At 39.2% G+C, this 13468-nt stretch overlaps 1 protein-coding gene across 5 annotated transcripts in view; it reads left to right on the top strand.

Moving 5' to 3' along the window:
- The window catches only part of b4galnt4a (beta-1,4-N-acetyl-galactosaminyl transferase 4a), a 165470-nt gene that overhangs the window by 23748 nt on the left and 128254 nt on the right, over positions 1–13468 (top strand). The window contains exon 1 of one of the 5 annotated variants that reach the window (XM_082539930.1): positions 3551–3757. The exons of the other annotated variants lie outside the window; for them this stretch is intronic. The gene's annotated coding sequence lies outside the window, so the exon portion shown is untranslated. Of the gene's footprint in view, positions 1–3550; positions 3758–13468 lie in introns of those variants that run through there. 5 annotated transcript variants of the gene reach the window in all.

The following is a 13468-nucleotide window of genomic DNA, read 5'->3' as shown; positions in this document are numbered from 1 at the left end:
TAACTGCTGTGCCATCCTTGGCAGCAAGAACTGCTGTGATGACTGCAGTTGTGATAACTGACAGCAAGTCTTTCACATCAATGTGGAGGAATTTTTGCCAACTCTTCTTTGCAGAATTACTTTAATTCAGCCACACTGAGGATTTTCAAGCATGAAGGGCCTGTTTAAGGTCATGCCAAAGTATCTCAATTGGACTTTGACTTTGCTAAGCCATCCAAAGTGGTCTGCTTTTAAAAAAATAATAATTTGAGCTGTTCAAGGTGGACTTTGCCAGTGTTTTTGCAATCATTGTTCTGCTCCATAAACCCAAGTATGCTTCAGCTTCAGGGCAACTGATGGCTGAACATTCACCTTTAGGATTTTTTTTTTTTTCTTTGGCAGAGAGCAAAATTAATTGTTCATAACTCACGGCAAATTGTCCCGGTCCTGAAGCAGCAAAGGAGCTGCAGACCACCACACTACCACCACCACATTGGAGTATTTGTGGATGGTATATGCTTGGTTTTAGACCTGATGTAACGGTTTTAGACCTTTTTTAAAAATGTTTGAAACATAAACTGACCTTAACTAAGTTCTTTAGATGTTGTTCTCAGTTCTTTTAAGGCCCGAGTCCTTTATGCACTTTTGGAGTGATTTTGGTGGGCTGGGCACTCCAGGGAAGATTCAGCACTGTTACAGGTTTTCTCCATCTGTGGATAATGGCTCTTACTGTGATTCACTGGATTCTCAAAGATGTAGAAATGGCTTTGTAACCCTTTCTTGGCTGATATATGTCAATGAGTTTTCTTTGAACTCAGTGTTCCAAAATATGTGGTTACTCATGGTTAATTCATGAATTCAAGAGGGGGTGGGGGGTCATTTTTTCACATAGGTCAGGTTCATTTGAATGCCTTTTTTTTTTCTTAAAAGAAATATCTTCTTGAAAACTTACCTTTGTATTTACTGAGTATCTGTTTGATATTAAATTTTGTTTAATGATCTGAAACATGTAAGTGTAAGGAAGGGATAACTACTTTCTCACAGCACCGTATCTATTTTTTAAGTTTGTTGTATTTACATGTGTGAGCCCCACTCACTCATAAGTTCTCACTGTGGGTCAGGAGTAAGGAAGAGAGAAAAACTAATGCAGAGAAAATGTTTTATTAGGGTCTAAATCTGGGCTCAAATGAATAGTGTGCATATGGAAAACAGGAGATTTGGACTTAATTGGGATATCATATCCCCCTATGCGACAAGCAATAGCTTTAGGCGGCTGGGGGATTCCCATGATGCACTGAGTGTTTCTTCTTCAGTTACCTTTTTCACTTGCTATGTGTTTATACACCTTTCTGCATTTAATTATCTGTTATTATTCATCTCTGGCTCTCTTCCACAGTATGTCTTTCTCCTGTCTAGGGCTGGGCCATATTATACCGTTCACGGTAATACCGGTATAATGTTAGGCAACGATAGGAAAATGAAATATCGCGATAGAATGGGAGTAAAACGCGCATGCGCAGTGCCTTTGTTTTCATACGCACATGGCCGATTGTTGAGTGAAACAGATGAACCAGAATTGGTTTGTAAAAATGGTGCAACTTCAGTGATGTGGAACTGGTTTGGTGTTTGTCCGTCAGATACACAACAAAGCACATTTTTTTGCAGAACATGCAAGCGGCCGTTGTTATTGTCATATTTGTCGGACTAAGATGCTCTTAAATCTGGGAGTAATCTGGGTCCTAAACTCCGAATTGTTCAGGTCAAACAACACTGCAGCATCACTTAGAGTTAAAAACTGTCTAAATTCTTTCATCTTTAATAAAACGATCAGCATTGCTGCTTTACCAGGTGTAACTATGAAGTTTAACTTCCAGGCATCCATGAAAACAAAAGTTATTACATTTAACGGAGTTAGAAGTTAGCAGGAAGCTAGCGGAAGTTAGCTCGCTAGTTTCGCTAGTTACCTAAGCATGATATTGCATGTTCTGACTGAGAGATTTCTGAAAAAAATCAAACGTACAGCTCTGCTATCACTTCCAACATAAATGAAGACAGGAAACTAAACAGCAGTGACGTTTGTAGGGTTACTGAAGTTGGGCTAGCTGGTATATAATGATGTGCTACGTGATCGCTAGCGACACAGCTATGTTAGCATAACATAAACAGTGAAGCTGGAGGACGAACACTAACACTTTTCCACTTATAAAAGTTAACGTGAAGGTTCTTCATGGTTAGAGACAAATGCAATCGCATGGCAGGATACTGTAAACGGACCAAACTTCAGTCAGGAGAACAACTGAGATAATCCATCCACAATACGAGGTTAGTCATTAATATACTGCAACAACATGGGAATAGAGCAGCTGCCAGAGAATTCAACATTAATGAATCAATGGTACAGAAGTGGAGGAAGCAAGAAGAATGAGTTTAATAAAGTTTGATTTATCTGACTGCTTTGTTTCGCTTAATGTGCCTTATAATCCCGTGCACCTTATGATCCGAAAAATACATACTGCACACTGCAGTTTAATGTTGCAAAGCACCTCTTTTTAACTTCAGTGGATATTATACATGGTTATGCTCAGGATATGTCAGCCCATTTCTACTGGAAATGCCTTTTGGTTAAACTTTCAGCAAGGAATTTGCATTTGCACTGTTACATTTTTATAAAGCTTTAATGTACATAAAAACCAGCTTCTTGTTTAAGTGAAAATAAATGGAAGGTTGTCTTTTTGCGCTAGTAATGTTGTGGAGTTGTATTTTGTCTCGCATCAATTATATCGTCGGTTATATCGTTATCGCAAATTTTCAAATATATATCGTGATAAATATTTTTGGCCATATCGCCCTGCTCTACTCCTGTCCTTATCCGCCCATCCCCAACCAGTCATGGCAGATGGCCCCGCCCCTCCCTGAGCCTGGTTCTGCTGGAGGTTTCTTCCTCTTAAAAGGGAGTTTTTCCTTCCCACTGTTGCCAAAGTGCTTGCTAATAGGGGGTCATATGATTGTTGGGGATTGTTTTCTTTGTATTATTGCAGGGTGTTTGCCTTACAATATAATGTGCCTTGAAGCAACAGTTGTTGTGATTTTGGCACTATATAAATAAAATTGAATTGAAAATAAAATTAAAGTTTTAGATAATTTAAAAAAAATATGAATCCCAGCTATCACTGTGTTTGTACATGTAGTTGAATGAATAAAAGTTCAGTGAAATTGCTGCTGATAAGCTTAACTAGCTTTTAAAAGCATGATTTTTGTTTTTAAATAAACCGAGAAGGCTAAACAATAATAGCATAGCATGCAATAGACATCCCACACATTTCTTTCACTGTAAAATCATATTTTTCTCAAAATTAAAATTATTATTCATTATAATTTTTCATTTTGCTTTTCAGTGCTTTAGTTTGTACACAAATACGTTATTTATTTTAATGTTTTTTTAAAAGTCTGTTAAGCTGCTTTTTACTGAGACATATCCAATCGCCTTTTCTTCACCACCCCATAAAGCATCCTTTTATTCTTTTTTACCAGCATGTTAGTGCAACAGCCGTTCTAGTTCATTTTTTATTTCAAAAATATTAAAATTCTCCCTTCCCAATATTCTCTTGAGCATCTGAGAGACAATATGGGGCTCAGTGAATTCCCGAACTCATAATCCAATTTCATAATTCACAATTCCCCTTTCCTACCCACTTGCCAAGGCGAGAGCAGCAGAAGCACAGAGGGGCAGGCGCACTGACGTGTGGAACATCAGTGACTGTGAGCAGAAGACTCAGAGGTTTGTACAGCAGGCTGCTCTGACTGTGGCGTAAACTGCAGTGTAAAGAAAAAAAATGTTTTCTTCAGGTGACGTTCTGGTAATTGGACGTCCCTTATCTTCACTTCCGAAAATTCCGAAGTGACTGATTGAAAGTCTTTTTCACTTTCTGTACGTGAAAAAGGTTTTCAGCCTCTGGCAGCGGTGTAGGCAGTCCTCTTTATTCTTTATTCACCTGCTGCTTTGAATGGCGTGAAAGAATGTGTACACTCTTACTGCATGGATGGGATTTCTAAAAGTTAACCTGATTCTCGCAAATTCTCTCACCCGCAGCATATTTGTTTGCAAGCTACTTTATCTCATTATTACCTTGTGTGTGTATAATGTGTGTGAGAGGATGTGCATTTGTAAGCCTGGCCCTTGCTAAATCCGTATGTGGCCATGGCCTGTTCTTTGGCTCTGAACTTAAATGTCTTGGCGTCCGTTCATGGGTACACAAGCGTGATATTGAATCACACAAAGAGAGAGCGGGCTCTGATTTCCCTCCAGGGTCTGCCCTCTGTGGCCCCTTGTCGCCACCCCTCCCCCAGCACATTGGGTGGCAGCGAAACACGGCATGGCCAGAAGATGGAAACTCTGATGATGTAATGGAGAACCACGGGCAGCACGATGACACAATAATTCTCTCATAGGGGTTTTATTGCCACCCACAACAGCATAGCCAGTGGGTTCTGAGTAGATGGTATTTATCCATCTGTCCATCTGTAGACAGATTTTGTCTCGATAATAGCATCCCAACTCTGCAGGATGTTGCCATACTGCAGGTCAATTTGCCACTTCAGTGTTCTGGCTTTAATTTTTTCATGGCCTTGTGCCAAATGTTTGGTTTTTAATTATTTAGGGGCAGTTTTTACTAGTGGAGCTTTTATTCACTTTTTTATTGTGTGATATCATTTTAATATTTTGTTTTATCCTGAGAAAATATTTAATCATGTTTCTTTTTTTATATATCACAGATCCTCCTGACTGTACAACAAGCCACTTTAAGCTTATATCAAGTCCTGTTTATACCACCCAGCATGAATAACAACACTTCAGAGGTGTGTAGTTGATATCAGAATGAGAGCTGAATACCACACTTGGTTTGATCTCAAGCTAGCCGTGCTTTTATTTAATATTAAAGCATCGATATATTTTTTTTTCAGTAAAGTTTGATAAGTCATCATAATGCTGTAGACTTTAATAGATGGAAAGATTAGTTGTAGCTTTCAGTTTCCAAAAATAAGAAGATGCTGTTTGAATATCCCAGTTGAAAGTTATGTAGCATTGTAGACAAACTCTTACCAGTCAATACTTCCACCATATTATCCCAGTATGGAACTAATTAGCAGGCTGACCCATTGATTGGCATGTAGTGGTGTGCATTCTGGGTGACAAACTGACCTGCTTTTGTTTCATGTGTAGCATGATCTAGATTATTGATCTAAAAGTAACAAAAGCTATGATATTTTCCGAGGACGTGTTTCCATATATTTTATCCATAAATATACTTATATGAAGTCCAGCTTGTTGTGTAGTCTTTGCCAGTACTTGAATCATAATCTGCCAGTGCCATGCTAGAAAAAGGATAAAGTCTTTAAAATTCTAGCACTTCAGCAGCTTCAGTATTTTCTACATCCAAGCTGAGAAGGCTGCATCTTGTGGTTCTGGTGCTGTTTCACTGACTTGTCAAGTCAATTAGCAACCCCCATCATGAGAGGAAGGAGCTAACTGTCCTAGTGTCAGACTATATGTGCCAAGGTTTCTTTCATGCCATTGAGGAATCAATGGGGACTTGTTTCTGCATGTGGCACGTTTTTTTCTTTCTTCGTTTTGTGTGGAGGTGGTGTGGAAATCGATGGCTTTTAACTCAGACGAACAGCAATTCAGATGGGAGCCGTTTAATGAAATCCTGCCCACCAGAGACACACTCGCCCAATTTGTCTGATGCACAAAAATGTGTGATCTTTAAGAAGTAGATCTTCCAGATACATATTTTTAATCATACCCACCAACTATGGGTATCCCATAAGTGCATTACCTTTGGTAGGATTCGTTGTGACATTGTAGCAAGTTGAACTGTTTCCCAGTTAGTGTCATCGTATAGCTATCTATAGGCGATGAGTCTGTGCCAAGCCAATTACTTAACCCTGACCCAGGGTGACAAGGAATCAGAGAAGCTCCGGACATAGTGGCTATATGTAGTTTTGAAAGAAAGCAGTGATCCAGCTCTAATGTGGGAGCTGGAAGCACCCTGGGCTCCAAGCTGAAACTGGAAGGAAGCGGCGGAAAATGCAGGCACTATTGAATGTATACTGTTGGGACAAAAAAGCCCAGCCACACACAATGAAACACTGATAATATGATTACAGGGTCTAAAGTCTAGACTTGAGGCCTCAGGGACTTCATTCTGTCTTTGTATTTCTCTTTTTTCAACCTTTATCACATGTACTTTTTTACAAACTTATCGTCATGAGGGCCGATAGCATCTCTTTGTAATTTACTGAGAGGGAAGGGATGCCCCAGAGACATCCATTCTTATTCACCTTTCACAAGAAAAACCTCTCAGAGGCCATGTCCAACCTAATGGGGATACTCTTTAAGTTTTATGAGTCTTTTCAGCTTGTATTTTAGAACTGACAATATGCCTGAGCGCCAAAACAGTGGAAAATACCCCATGCTTTCTTCCTCCGTGAATTGAAAAGCTAGAAAATAGTACTGGTCTTGCATATTTTACATCGATATTTTTATTAAGTAATGAGGATAAAGCCATCCACTCGTTTTTTTTAACCCTTATCCAACTTCTGCAGTGTGGTTGGAGCTTTTCCCAGCTCTCGTTAAGCAAGTGGACACCTGGACAGGTTAACCTACAATAGGGAAACAGACAACCACATATATGACACACAGCCTGTTAGATTTAAAACCACTATTTAATCTAGTAGATGTGTATTTAGACTGTAGCAGAAAGTGAGTCAACTGCAATTGTGAAATTTTACAACTCCAGTTCCCAAAAGATGAGACTGTGTGTAAAATGTAAAAAAACAAATCTCATAAACCCAGACTTTATTTACAGTAAAACATGTCAGATTTTACATTTACTTATTTTTTTACTATTTCCTTAAAAATATTAGCTCATTTTAAATTTAAGAGCAGAAACGTGTCAAAATTAGGATGAGGTCAACCAAAGGCTGGAAAAGTACACTCAAAAAAATAATTCATTGGATGAACGTAATTTTATCTTGCCACTTATATTCCATCTAAACAAATCATGTTATATTAATCCATCTTGATTGTGTTGTGTCAACACGATATATGTGTGTAGGTTTAACATAATATTAACATTCAATTAATTTGACTTTTGTTCAATCAACATGTTTGTACCACATTAGTCTAATTAGATTTATTTAAATTCATCTTATATTGTTTAAACACTTTGCCACATCAAAAGTCAGTCTTGTTACATGAACTAGTAAAATATTTGTTTGTTACACCAATGATAATCTCGTTGAATGAATGAAATGTAACTTATGTCTGTAGTACATGTTGTATTCATATTGCATAATGTTCAACAAAAAAATTCAAGAGACTTGCAGCAACTTCCAATCCACCCATCTTCTTATCTTTATCTGGGCTGCGGAAGTAATAGGGGCAGGGTACAGACTGGACAGGTCGCTAGTCTATCATACAGAGACAAACAACCATTTGCACTTCAACACCTTTGGGTAATTTAGAATAACCAGTTACCCTTATAACTGCATGACTTTTAACTGTGGAGGAAACCAGAGTACGCAGAGAGAACCCACTGCAAACTTCGCCACACTGTGGATTTGAACCCAGGATCTTCTTGCTCTGAGGCAACAGCACGATCCACCATGGCATTAATCTGTCAATACAGACTTAACAAAAGTAGGAAAGCTATGCTTGATGATGCTTTATGTCGTTGTCCTTGACAAGTTAAACCATAAGAAATAGTAACAGCATACACGTGGTATGGTTGTCTGCCTCTTGTAACCCCAGTGATTTTCCTGTGGTTTGACATTTAATGTGATCTTGTGAATTTCGTGAGTCGACTTAAAAAATGAAATTGGGTGGTTGTTACATGCACAAGATCCAAACTTGTCATTTGAACTAAATAATTCCATGTTTCTATGGTGAACGTAATTAAATCATGTAGCATCTGCATGAAATTCAGCAAATGAATTTGTTCTTGTTGAGGTGACATTATACAATCTAGTAAGAGTGGTTAGTTGCCTGGATCCAGCCACTCTTACTGGATTGTATCATGTCATCTCAACAAGAACAAATTAAGTTGCTGAATTTCATGCAGATGCTACATGATTTAATTACGTTCACCATAGAAACATGGAATTATTTAGTTCAAATGACAAGTTTGGATCTTGTGCATGTAACAACCACCCAATTTCATTTTTTTGAGTGTAAGTGGTACTAAACAGAAAGAGCAGGAGGAACATTTTGCTATTCATTAGATCAACTGGTAGAAACATGACTGCATATAAAAAGAGCATCTTATAGAGGCAGAATTTCTAGTCAAGATAAGCAGAGGCTCACTAATCTGCCTTTTAGAATGTTTCTTAATGTAAGATTGTAAAGACTAAGTATTTTATCATCTATGGTACATAATGTTGTGGCAGGGTGTGGCTTGGGGCTCAGCTGCAGGGGAGGCTGAGACACACTGGAGCTCCATCAACCAATTACGTCTCCCCTTTAAAGGATGTGCAAGGACCTGAGGTGTTGTTGTGAGTGTGTGGGTGGCATCTGAAAAGCTGTGATAGAGTATTAGAGGAAACAACAACCAAATAAAATGTTGTAAAGTGCGAACTATATGGTCGGGTCCGTCGTTCTGTCACAGTGGTGCCGAAACCCAGGATCGTGGCGTGGCAGAAGCATGACTGACCCAGGCAGTGGAGCCGCTGGCCCCCATGGTGGCTGAGCAACCAAATAACTCAATACAGGTTAAAGCTTTATCATGCAATGAAGAAGGCATGTATCAACATGATCAACAAATGCTGCAATGTTCTCTGGACCAAAGTTAAAAACACTCAGGCAAAGTGGAAAACTGTTCTGTGGCCAGACAAATCTAAATTTGACATTTTTGGGGGGAAAACATGCCATGATGCCATGTCATCAGACCAAAGAGGAGAGGGACTATCCATCTTGTTTATCGCTTTTTAATGGTTATTACCCTTTAAAGCATAGGCATATAGGCACATGCTGAGGAGGGTGTAGTACCATTATCTTTCTAAATAACACCAATATTGTTGGACCTTTTTTCCTCTTTTTTTTTTTGTTTGTTTTTATTCCCCACCTTAAACTGTTGTTGCTAAATGTATATCATGTTTGTTTCTTGATTTTTATCTTAAAGCTTTTTTATTACGTGACTAAACATCTTTAATTTGAAAAGGTCTTTCTCAGACCAATGACACTAAACCGTACAGAAGGCTGTAGAAAGTAAAAGATGCTGAAACGTCATGCGTAAACTCTTCGAGCATGCCATTGTGAGTTCCCTCTTTCATGTACAGAAATATCCATGTGAAAGAATATTGATGTAGCATTAAATTTTCCATGTGAAGCTTTTGACATCTAGTGCCAGCATCGAGCGGTGTTTGAATGATGATGTCCGTGTATTGATTCTAGCATGTGCACCAGTAGATGGACAGGCCCACATATCTATTTGCATGAGGTAATACCCATTTTCTTCTTGGTGTTATTTGGAGCAGAAATGTGTGTTAACATGCAATCACTCGGTGTCTACAACCATGAAAATAATGAAACGGAGCCTAAGCATGATTGCTCATAACAATGTTGATCTTGCATCACATGTTTGCCCACACAGATGCACACAACACACAACGCAGACCCCTGCGAATTCTACACCAGTTTATGGAGATTGCCCATGCTTATCATGATTGAACAGAGTGGCATCGTGAGAGTTGGAGCAGGATTACACCTAACCCCTCTAAGGGCTCTTTCCAGTGTTTTTTATTGTGCGTGTTTGTGGAATTGTTGAAATTGCTTGCCTGCCTCTCACACACCATCTGGGTTTTTTTTTTCTTTGTTTAACATAAGCTCCAATCAATGTTTGTTTTTGACTATATGCTTATGTGGTGATTGCTTTGAAGAGCCCAATTTGCAAAGACAAAACTCTGCCTCTGTATGCTTTTTTTGTGCCTAATTGTTCTCTAATGCAATTGAATAATGAGCTATGTGCTGTCCTTAAAGTTACAGGACACTGATGTATCTCAACATACATGTATCTACAGTGGTGATTTCATCTCTCTGACGAAACACACCAACAGTCTGCACCTTTCTCTTGTCCTTACCTCTCTAATCGGGCAATTCAGTTGGCCAAGAGCATCTTTGCCAGCATTTCTCTTTTCAGCTAGCTGCTGAAACACAGAGGGAATCAACCAATCATGGCAATCATGGCTTCAATGTAATTGGCTGCCTCAGCCAGTAATCATGCCTCAGGGCTTCCTGATAATAATAGTGCATCTCTTCTCCCTGATTGTCTAAAGGCATTTCAGTGAGATGTTATCTTTTTTTCTCCCTTACTCATTTTTACAGTGAAGGAAATGTGGAAGGGGGGAGCCTCACCACAGTGCCTGTTGTACATGAAGAAAAAATAACTAGGAAAAATCGCTTTTGCTTTGCCTTTGATTTTAGATTTAGCAATTGCTTTCTACCTTGTATCCATCTCAAACTTGCTGTAGGTTATAAATGAATACACAACTGGACCATATGTGCGCATTTGTCTGTGCATTTGTTGGGAGATAGTCAGCATGCATGCTTGGTCAGCAGCCTTTTTCATCTTCTGTTGACCTGGTTTCTGATGTCAAGCGCTGGCATGGTCAAGGGTGGTGAGTAGGTGCTCAATTCATCCTGAGCAGTAGACATTTGACAGTATTGGTCCACCATTAGACTCTGTGATGGATGCTGCACAGAGCAAGAACAGATGGGCAGAGGCTGCTAAGAATGGAAATGGAATTTGTTCATAGATATACTGCAGACATTCATTCATCCTACGGTATAGTTTGTAAGAAAAACAACATTCATTCACATTTCATTTTCTACAGTTTACATCCTGCAAACGCTACAGCAGATTAATCTTTTGCAAACTTCACTGGCAGGCTACAGAAGATTGTATGGGTGAAGGGATGGGAAACATGCTACTAACTATACTATATCAATTTGCTTTTTAATGTGATACACAACGCTAGTGTGTGTCTCTGTTCCTCTGCTTATTTTTCCTCAGTGCTTACTGTATCACTGATGTGTGTTTGCATACCCATAGCCAGGACCCTGCAGTGTATGCATGAGTGTTTGCTGTCCTCCCTAGTTGTTTGCCCCTGTTTGTACGGATGAATACAAATTGGGCAGCATTCCTTATGGCTAGATTCGCCATAGTGAGTAAGATTTTTATCCCCTCACTCCCTATTTTGTGATCTGTTAACACAGACATGAGTCAGCTCCTGGCAGAAGTTTGGTGTTACCATGTCCCTTGACACAGCCCAATAGTCATTTTACTTTGTGTTACAAGTAATATTGTCACGCCCTCTGTATTTTCTTGTGACCCTCAGTGCAGGCCATAGTGTGAGCGCTCCTGGCCTATTGTCTTGAGCAATCAACATCATGTGCATTTTTGCTGTTCTGTATGTGTCATGCTACTTGTTTTTGTTTCCTTTGACCCTTAAATTTTGCCTTAAGTAGTTTTGCTGCCATTGGTGTTGCATCCCTTTCCCTTAACCGATTGTCCTCGCTCTTTGCAGGAACCAGAAAGTGTTTCACTCGAGCAAAACCTGTTCCAGTGTGATTGTTTTTTTTTCCTGCTCTGAGAAACAAGAGGTGAGAGGGGACCCTTGGGTGAAAAACACAAAAAACAGCCAGCAGGAGGACACATGCCCTCCTTTTCTGGGATTCTGTTAGTGATTTGTGCAGCGTATTTGTCTGACTACATCATCATCACTCTAACATTATACAGTGGCCAAATAGTAGAACTAATCCAAGATTTTGACTTCATTTCTGTGAGCGACACTATTTACGAAAGTCTCTGAAGTCATGAAGAATTATGCATCACTATATTCCCTTACTACCACTGCCTGCTACTGAGAGAGAAAAGGTCAGTAATGATGCCCACCATCTCAGAGTGCTGACTAACCGACAGACAGGCTGCAATGTGTGAGACTGGGCGGTGCTCTGTCTGATTTGGTGATGTGTGGTACATGAACTCTACAGGGAACTGTGCTATCTCCATTCCTGTTCATCTTGTACACCTCAGACTTTCAGCACAACTCTGAGTCATGCCACCTACAGAAATAGTCTGATGATTCTGCAGTGGTCGGATATATTGGTGATGGGCAGGAGGAGGAGTGGAGAGCACTAGTGGGTTTTTTTTTTTTTTTTTTTTAGTGGCGTGGTCTGGGAGAAATCATCTGCTTCTTGTAAATGTGAGTAAGACTGGAGAGATGGTGATCAACCTGAGAATGAGATGTCTGCAACACTTGTTTCTATCCAGAATGTTGATGTGGTGGAGCAGCACAAGTAATTGGGCATCTTCGCTTCCACATCAACATCAGGCTGAATTGGAACACAGAGGCTGTATACAAAAAGGGAAAGAAAGTTACTTTCTTCCAGTGTGTACCCCACATTTTCTCTATGACAGCTGGGATAGGTGAAGCACGGATAGATGGACGATTTCTTGTCACCCTCGTCATCAATCATCAGTCATCACTGCTCAGTTTTCTAGCCCATTCCATGACCTGCAGAGTTGACAATGAAGACATGGACATTATTAATAAAACATGAATCTTGATTGAAAACACTTTAGTTGTTGCACTAATCAATTGTTTGTGGATGAAGGCATGCATGAAATGCTTTTAATTTATGTATGTTCCCGATAGTTCATGTGGTTTTACATGGTGCTTTTCCACACATGAAGTCATGAATATATTCATGCTAACTGATGAAGCCTTACAGTAAAGTATCAAGAGTATTTTAATTGTCTGTCATTTCTGTTCAGTAACATGTGAGATTGAAAGTATTTCTTCCAAACATTGTAATGGTAAAATGTATAATTAACTAGTGAATTTATAGACATGACATGAGAAGGTTTCACTCAATTTAGAAAACATGTTACTTGTTTGCATTCAGCAATGAGGAAATTGGACTCATCTGAGCATGACCAGGGTTTTTAGCAAATTTGAAGTTGTTTGTGAGTTAGTGGAAAAATAAACAGCAGTGTGAATCTTTATTAGCATTTGAAATTGTATATTTGGGGACAAATACAAACTGAGAACCAAGAAAAGGGAACAGAGAACTTTTAACATCTGACTGACAGCTGAACTTGCTGTGCCGCCATCACTAGAGATAGATGGGACTTCAGAAGCCATTTAAGAAGAAAGAACATATTCCTTCTTTCAAAACTATTTTCGTCTGTCCTTTCTCACATATTTCCTGTCCCCTTCCTTACATCTTCAGTGGGAGACGCTGTGTAAGAAAAATGTCCTTGCAATTAAAGAAATCAGGATGTACCACACCTCTCTCTTTTCTCCTGTCCCTCCTTTTATGTAGTTGCGTTTTCCAGCAAACCATCACACTTTCTTTTAGCTGTGGTTCTCCGCATATTTTTTTAATCCCTCTGGTGGCTAATATTAAAAAAGTGAAGAAAAAATAATT

This window comes from Aulonocara stuartgranti, assembly GCF_965226115.1.
Source record: "Aulonocara stuartgranti genome assembly, chromosome: 7".
Lineage (NCBI taxonomy): Eukaryota > Metazoa > Chordata > Actinopteri > Cichliformes > Cichlidae > Aulonocara > Aulonocara stuartgranti.
This window is presented reverse-complemented; position numbering and strand designations above follow the sequence as displayed.